The 8,510-nt window shown below is 42.5% G+C and overlaps 1 pseudogene; it reads left to right on the top strand.

Annotated features, from left to right (window-relative positions):
* Positions 1-392: 392 nt before the first annotated feature.
* On the top strand, positions 393-6,358 carry LOC783895 (natural resistance-associated macrophage protein 2-like; annotated as a pseudogene).
* The last annotated feature ends 2,152 nt before the right edge of the window (positions 6,359-8,510 follow it).

Below are 8,510 nucleotides of genomic sequence, written 5' to 3'. Positions count from 1 at the left end.
GAACAGCCTTAGAAAGGGTTAGGAGAGAAGCTGCAAGGTCATTCTTGGCTGTCACCTTGATGGGTTCTGTTTTTGCTTATCCTGGCTGACAGTAATTGCAGCTTGGTCTTTGTCTGTATTGTAGCAGTTAATGAACTAGAGGGAATATAGGGTGTGTTTCCTGGTTTGTGCCCCAGTCATGACACTCTATTAGATGTCATGCAGTGAGGTGAAACCCAGTACCATTCTAAGTCTAATTATTATAAACTGATTTCTGTTTATTGGCCTAGTTAAGCTTTTGAAAATGTGTCTACTCTGTGAGTAGATGATACAGCAATGTCTAAGGCTTCCAAGAGAAATGCTGAACCAGGAAAAAGGGTGTATGAGAAGTGCCTCTGAGTGAGTCTCAGCAGATGCTAGTGGCAAGCGTAAGTGATTTTTCTATACATAGGTGAGCACAGAAGCATGATTAGTGTGGGTAATCAAAAATTGACTATATTCTAAGGTGTGTCTCACTGGAGTTATTGTGACACTAATATCAATAAAGCCGTTAGCAGCCATTTTATTTTTTTAGAATATTAATTAAATTCTCTACACATCTATTTTGTATATCTAAAATATAATGTGAAATGTCTAGATACCCGAGTCCTAAACTCTCTGACCTTGTGCTGCTTGGTTTCTTTGGATGGTTCTGTGTTCCTCATTTCCTATGTAGTTGTTGATGAAGGGGGAATTGATGAAGTAAAGAATTCAGCATTCACTAGTACTGTGTTACTCCCTGGTCTCATGTTCCAGAAAAAGCTAATAGCTGTTGTTTGTATGTAGTATGCTACAGTCAAACCCAGCCAGACCCAGGTCCCCCAAGGTCTCCAAGGTCTATTCCTGCCATCCTGTTCAGGCTGTCGCACCCCACAGATCATGCAGGCTGTGGCCACTGTGGGCACCATGATCACGACACCAACCTCCACCTGCATTCTGCCTTAGTCAAGGTGAGCAAGACCTATCTTATCTCAGTGACTTATGTAGTTCATGGCCTCTCTTCCTTTCGTTACAAGGGACACGCCCTTAGTTTACAATTGTTGGAGCCCTGGAGGAGCACGGCGTTTTTCCACAGTTGGACTCAACATACTTGGACTCTGTTTTTACAACCAAGGTGACCAGAGATAACTCACCCCATACAGAAAGGACTAAAGTCCTTCTTAAAAAATCTGTGGGGCACCATGTCATTTTTCCTTAAATCTCAGAAGTTTAAGTGGCCTTGTGGAGGTCAGGAGGAAAGAGCCCAACTTGGCTTTTACCAGTCAGTCCAACACAATCATTTGCTGGGAGATTTCAGAGACTTGTTTAATTAAGGTCATTTCCCCCTGAAATCAGGTTGTTTATGTAGGTCAGTGGTTCTTCCAGCCACAGTAACTGAGAGCAGTCACTCAGTCTCTTTTTTCCTATTTTGGATATGTGATGTCATCAAAGGGTCATGACTTCTTACTCAGTGAACCAGGATATAAGTGGAGTCCCACATTTCACGTGATCGGTTGTTTGCCCTCTAAGACTTTCAGCTGACTCCAACTCATAAAATATCACAAGGAAACTTGTTCCAACTAGTCAAAAAATGACCGTCGCTATTATCTCTCTAGTACAGACAGGTAGACTGAGCCAATAAGCAGGAAGTTCGATAAGCCTATAAGTACTTCTTCACTGAATCCTGCATTGCTCTGTTTCCTTTATCACCATCTTTGTTACCTCAGTATTTGCCGAAGCATTTTTTGAGAAAACCATCTGGGTAGTAATGAATGTGAGGGTAAAGAAGAGGCCGCCTTGGGGCAGGAAAATGTGACAGTGACTTAGAGCTCAGGAATAGATGTCAGTGCTGCCCCTAAGTCACTGCACTAGCTGTGTTTACAGTCTGGGGCTGTGGCCAAGTCCAGACCCATCATTCCCAGCTTTGGACTGGGAAAGGAGTTTTCCTCAGACAAGGACTGTCTCAAGCTGTTGTTAGTGGCTTTATGTCTGTTTGACTCTTTCTCATTCCCTTTCCCTTCTAAATACTGGTTGCTTTCCAGTCCTGCCTTTTGGTGACAGGTTGGGAGGAGCCAACACACAGGAAATAGAATCTGTGGCTAGACAGGCTGTTTTATCACACTGAATTCTCTGTCCTCCTGACTCCTGATTGCCAATCTAGTTTTGCTCGCTCTTTAGTTTCCCATCATAGGACCTCTGACTCCTGGCTCTGCTCTGACTAAGGACTCCCTATTCTGGGTGCCCTCTCATATCTGAAGCCTTCTAAGGGCCCTCAGCTCCTGTCATCATTTAAAATGACCCAGCATTCATGTATTACCATGCACATTCTAACTCAGGAAGTTTTTGGTGACGTGAGGGTATAGAAAAATTACGGAGGAAGACCTCAGTGACACTGCTGCCAGTCTCTTCTGTCATCAGTGCGTGTCCAGTGTTTCACCTCCAGCATCCATCTCTTAGATGACCGGTATGTGATCTATAGGAGAGGTCTTCTCCTCTGAGTCCTGGATTCAAAATTAAAAGCTGTTCCTAAACTGCTTTGGTACCAGATTGCAGTCTGTAAAAACAGTAGCAGTCCCCACACTCACCTTTTCCCTTATGATAACCCAACACTAGCTGTGGACATCTACAAAGGCATAAACCTGTTCAAGTTTCTGATCTTTGCTCCTGGATCAATATTCTTAGCCTAGTATCTGGTCTTTTCCATGGGTTCACTTCAGAGCTCAGCATATCTTCTCTGGAGTATCTGTTTTCAGAGATTCGGATGCCAAACAGGATTTTGGATTACATGGAAGGGATTAGAGGATGAGCCAAAAAGATGAATCGATTGTATCAGCAATTCCCAAACTTGTGTTGATAGTACACTGTTCTCTAGGTTTTAATTGGGGTGAGTAAAGAAAGCGCTCTTAGTATTCTTTTTTTTTAATATGTATTCCCCACCCAGCCACAGTGGCTGGAGACTTCATTTATTTATTTATTTTGGCCACACTGTGTGGCATGTGGGATTGAGTTCCCTGACCAGGGTTTGAACACCCCCTACCTCCTATATTGGGGGCATGAAGTCTTAACCAGTGGACTACCAAGAAAGTCCCAGTAAAGTGGTCTTTATTGGGATCTCTTTGTCCCTTTTATCCTGGTTACACTGTAAACCTCCAAGAGTAGAATATATAGTATGTAGCGTCTCCAGAATTCATTTGCACTTTCTCTCCATTCCTATGACCATCTTCAAGAATACTGTGTTAAGGAATATGATTTGGGAAATGTGTTGTAAACTTTTTTTTAATAGTTAACATATGAGCTGAGGATAAAGGCTTTAGGAGCCTAGAGAAGAGAAGGGACTAGGCTGAGGAGGAATGGGGGCCCATCCAGCAGAATTTAGGTTGAAAGCCTCTAGAATGAGGTCAGGACCCGAGTCTAGCTTCTGGGACAGTGCCAGCACAGCGCTTGGTAGAGATGGGTGCATAGCCAGGAATGGGGAGAAGTGACACCAAGGATATGTTTGGGGTGTTGTTTCAGGCGATCTCTCTCCCTTGCCTCTCCAGGGTGTTGTGCTGGGGTGTTACTTCGGGCCTTCTGCTCTCTGCATCTGGGTGGTGGGGATCCTGGCTGTGGGGCAGAGCTCCACCATGACAGGAACCTATTCCGGCCAGTTTGTCATGGAGGTACGTGCTGCTGTGACTGGGATGGACAAGAGGAAGGAGACGTTGCCCTTTTGTCCCTTCTTAATTCCATGCCTCTAAGATTTTCCTGAACCTCCCCAGACCTTTTTCTGTTTCCTCTTCCAGACATTCATCCTGCTTCTGTGTTTTCTTCCAGGGATTCCTAAACCTAAAATGGTCGTGCTTTGCCTGAGTGAGTCTGACACACTCTATTGCCATCATCCCCATTGGGCTTGTGGCCATCTTCCAAGATGTGGAGCATCTAACAGGGATGAATGACATCCTGAATGTTCTTCAGAGCTTACAGGTGAGGAGGGAGCTGGGGAAACTCACATCCCATTGAGTCAGGAGGCATTCTGTATTGCCCTTAGGTACCAAGCCTAGTGTGGGTGTGGGGAAAATTCAGAGGAAGAAAGAGGCACAGTCTTGGTCTATGGTGAACGCATATGAAGTCTCTGGAATCTAAAAGGCTTTTAGAAGTGGCTTGTTTTTTTCCTAAGCCTGTTGAATGGGAATTATAAGCTGTAATTACATATAGAACACAAAATTATTATTCATTAATCCAAGCAAACATTAAATAATGTAAAGGAGACTGTTGGGTATTATGGAGATTAAGAAGACAAGGCAGATATAAATTTTCTAGACATTGTGAGCATAATTGATGCTAGGTTCATGCTACACATTTCCACATAACCCTCCAGCATGTTGCGATGACAGGAATCATTTCTCACAGAGTAGATGAGGCAGGGTCTGTGGTTCCCTTTTGCTAAAGTGCTGCCCTCTGGGGTGTTACAGGACTCCCAGTAGCCCTATGTGATCTTAGTTTTTTCTTTTGCAGCTTCCTTTTGCTCTCATATCCATCCTCACGTTTACGAGCTTGCAGCCGGTGGTGAGCAAATTTGCCAATGGATTGTGAGTGCACTTCTTTTAGTTCCCAGAGATGTGGGGGGAAATGGTATCTTCATCAAACAGGCCAGTCAGAAAATCCATCTTAGGGGAACTATATGCTTGAAGAGGCGACTGCTAGAGCTGCCCCTTTAATCTCTGACTTAGAAAACAGAGACTGCTGGGGGCTTCCCTCGTGGTCCAGTGGTTGAGACTCTGCCTTCCAGTGCAGGGGGTGCCGGTTCAATCCCAGGTCAGGGGACTAAGGTCCCACAGGGACCAACAGGGTGTGACCAAAAATTCAAAATAAATAAACACAACATTGTAAATCAACTATATGTCTATTTTTTAAAAATTAAAGAAAAGAAAATAGAGATAGTGAATGTACCAAAGGAAGGAAAGCACAATTTTTTATTTCTGGGAGAAGTTTTTCAGCTTTTAGGGCTTTAACTCTTCAACTTCAGCCACTGAAAGTTAAAGCATCTTAATTCCATGTTAAATGATCTCGATGAGAGAGGCATAAGCTAATACCTTTTATTAGCTAAAGGATGTGGGATATTTGAAACGAATTGTTGGATCTCTGGGGACTCATTACTTTTTCAGTTGTAGGCTTGTTGCCTTTGTAAGGACTTAAATAATAGAGATTATTTGATAGTGTTTTTCTTTTCCTCTTTCTCCCTATCATTGTGTAACTTTGGCTCATTTAACCTAATTTGGGACATAAGAAGCAATTTTCAGATTATTTTGAAATGCTGCTTACTCCTGTCCTGTAATCCCCAAAAACACAGTGTCTTTTTCTGTTTGTGGAGAGGTTGGACTATTCCACCAATAACTGTGCTGATTCTTTTGACAGAGGCTGGAGGATCGTAGGCAGTATCATGGTCCTTATCATCTGTTTCATCAACATGTACTTTGTCATGGTTTATGTGCAGGGTCTAGGGCACGTGGCATTGCACATGGTGGCTGCAGTGGTCAGTGTAGCTTATCTGAGCTTTGTGTTTTATTTGGTAAGTCTGGGAGGAGGCAGGGGTGGTCAAGGTGGGGCTAATGCTCAGAAGAGAAAGGACCCAAAAGAGCACATAGTAATCTGTCTTCAGTTTATGACACAATTTACATGAGATCGTTAAACCAGTTGTGACTAAAGAATATTTTTAACCATAAAATTTTCACTTGATTCCTAAGAGCTGTCATTTTTCTATTTCTGTCACTCTGTCTGGTTTCTATTCCTATAATTCCTAACTGGAGAGTGTAGTATGTTTGAAGAGCTCAAAGAAGATCAGCCGTGTAGAAAGTAGAGAGTGGTATGAGATGGGGTTGGAGAAGGGAGCTGTGTCGTGTGATTTCAGATCTTTGGAGGGCAGCACATGTGGGTTCACAGCTCAGCCCAGCTCTACTACTTAATAGCTGTCCAATGATGACACAAGTAAATACTGATAACCTCTTGTTGTATTATTCTAGAATTAATAAAATGATGGTTATAAAACATAGCTCCATAGAAAAAGAATGCAAAAAAAAAAAAAGAAAAAGAATGCAAAGTTATGTATTCCTGGATAATCAAAAAAATTGTCAAAAGTCTAGAGTAAATTACATAAAATTGGTAGTAGTGGTTGCTTTAGTATGGTGGGATGGTGGATATTATTCTTTTCTCTATTTTTCAGTTCTTCTGTAACATTACTTACATTAATGAAAAGCAGCTACAGCAACAACACATCCACCTCCCTATTCTACACAGGTTTCTCTTAAAAACACAGGGCTGAAGGTTAGGGACTTCAGAATTTACACCATATCTATGACAAAGAATGGCAAGGCAGGAGGGTGGAAATGCCCTGCTTATCTCTATAACATTTACCTAGTCCCCATGCCAGTGTCTGCCAGAGGGTAGGTACTTGATTGGGAAAAAAATTTTAGTGAATACTGAAAAATTATGTCTTAGATAGATGTATCTCTGCTTTTTTCTTCCCCAGTAAACCATGGGCACACTAAGATTATGCTGACCTATAATATCAGGACTTCTGGTTGTTGGTGTTGTTCAGTCACTAAGTTGTGTCTGACTCATTGTGACACCATGGACTGCAGCATGCCAGCCTTCCCTGTCCATCACCATCTCCCAGAGTTTGTTCAAACTCATGTCCATTGAGTCAGTGATGCCATCCAGCCACCTAGTCCTCTATCATCCCCTTCTCCTCCTGCCCTCAATCTTTCCCAACATTAGAGTCTTTTTCAATGAGTCAGCTCTTCACATGAGGTGGCCAAAGTACTGCAGCTTCAGCTTCAGCATCAGTCCTTCCAATGAAGGACTGGTTGATTTCCTGACTATTCATGGTTGATTTCCTTTAGGATTGGCTGGTTGGATCTTCTTGCAGTCCAAGGGACTCGCAAGAGTCTTCTCCAACACCACAGTTCAAAAGCATCAATTCTTCAGTGCTCAGCTTTCTTTATAGTCCAACTCTCACATCCATACATGATTACTGGAAAAACCAGATCTTTGTTGGCAAAGTAATGTCTCTGCTTTTCAGTATGCTGTCTAGGTTTGTCACAGCTTTTCTTCCAAGGAGCAAGTGTCTTTTAATTTCATGGCTACAATCACTGGCTGTAGTGATTTTGCAGCCCAAAATAAAATAAAGTCTGTCACTGTTTTCATTGTTTCCCCAACTATGTCATGAAGTTGAAAGTTTGCTGCCATGAGCCGTGAACAATGTCAGGATTCTTGGCCTCCGGAGGAAAAGAATTTGATCGTGAGCCAGTGATGAGCTTGATGGTACAGAGCTTTTTGTTTAATAAAGTTTTATTAAAGTATAAAATAGATAGAGAAATCTTCTGACATAGACATCAGAAGGGGACAGAAAGAGTCCCCCATCACTAGTCTTTAGCTATGAGTAATATATCTATTAGCAAACTGCTAATTAGAGAAAGGAAACACCTCAGAATTGAGAGTTGCACCATGCCCCTCACCCACAACATGCATTTTGAGATAGCATTGGCACAAGATGAGTCATCCCCAGGCATAAAGCAATTGACATGAATTGTAAAGAAAGGCAGATTTCCAAGCAAATACATAGCAAATTAATATAGCTTATATGCAGGTCAGGAAGCAACAGTTAGAACTGGACATGGAACAACAGACTGGTTCCAAATAAGAAAAGGAGTACATCAAGGCTATATATTCTCACCCTGCTTATTTAACTAATATGCAGGGTACATCATGAGAAATGCTGGGCTGGAAGAAGCACAAGCTGGAATCAAGATTGCCGGGAGAAATATCAATAACCTCAGATATGCAGATGACACCACCCTTATGGCAGAAAGTGAAGAGGAACTAAAAAGCCTCTTGATGAAAGTGAAAAAGGAGAGTGGAAAAGTTGGCTTAAAGCTCAACATTCAGAAAACTAAGATCATGGCATCTGGTCCCATCACTTTATGGGAAATAGATGGGGAAACGGTGGAAACAGTGTCAGACTTTATTTTGGGGGGCTCCAAAATCACTGCAGATAGTGACTGCAGCCATGATATTAAAAGACGCTTACTCCTTGGAAGGAAAGTTACGACCAACCTAGATAGCATATTGAAAAGCAGAGACATTATTTTGCCAACAAAGGTCCGTCTAGTCAAAGCTATGGTTTTTCCAGTGGTCATGTATGGATATAAGAGTTGGACTGTGAAGAAGGCTGAGCGCCGAAGAATTGATGCTTTTGAACTGTGGTGTTGGAGAAGACTCTTGAGAGTCCCATGGATTGCAAGGAGATCCAACCAGTCCATTCTAAAGGAGATCAGCCCTGGGATTTCTTTGGAAGGAATGATGCTGAAGCTGAAACTCCAGTACTTTGGCCACCTCATGCGAAGAGTTGACTCATTGGAAAAGCCTCTGATGCTGAGAGGGATTGGGGGCAGGAGGAGAAGGGGATGACAGAGGATGAGATGGCTGGATGGCATCACTGACTTGATGGACATGAGTTTGTGTGAACTCCGGGAGTT

This window comes from Bos taurus, chromosome 5 (genome assembly GCF_002263795.3).
Source record: "Bos taurus isolate L1 Dominette 01449 registration number 42190680 breed Hereford chromosome 5, ARS-UCD2.0, whole genome shotgun sequence".
NCBI lineage: Eukaryota > Metazoa > Chordata > Mammalia > Artiodactyla > Bovidae > Bos > Bos taurus.
Note: the sequence above shows the minus strand (reverse complement) of the source record. Positions and strands in the feature narration are given on the sequence as shown.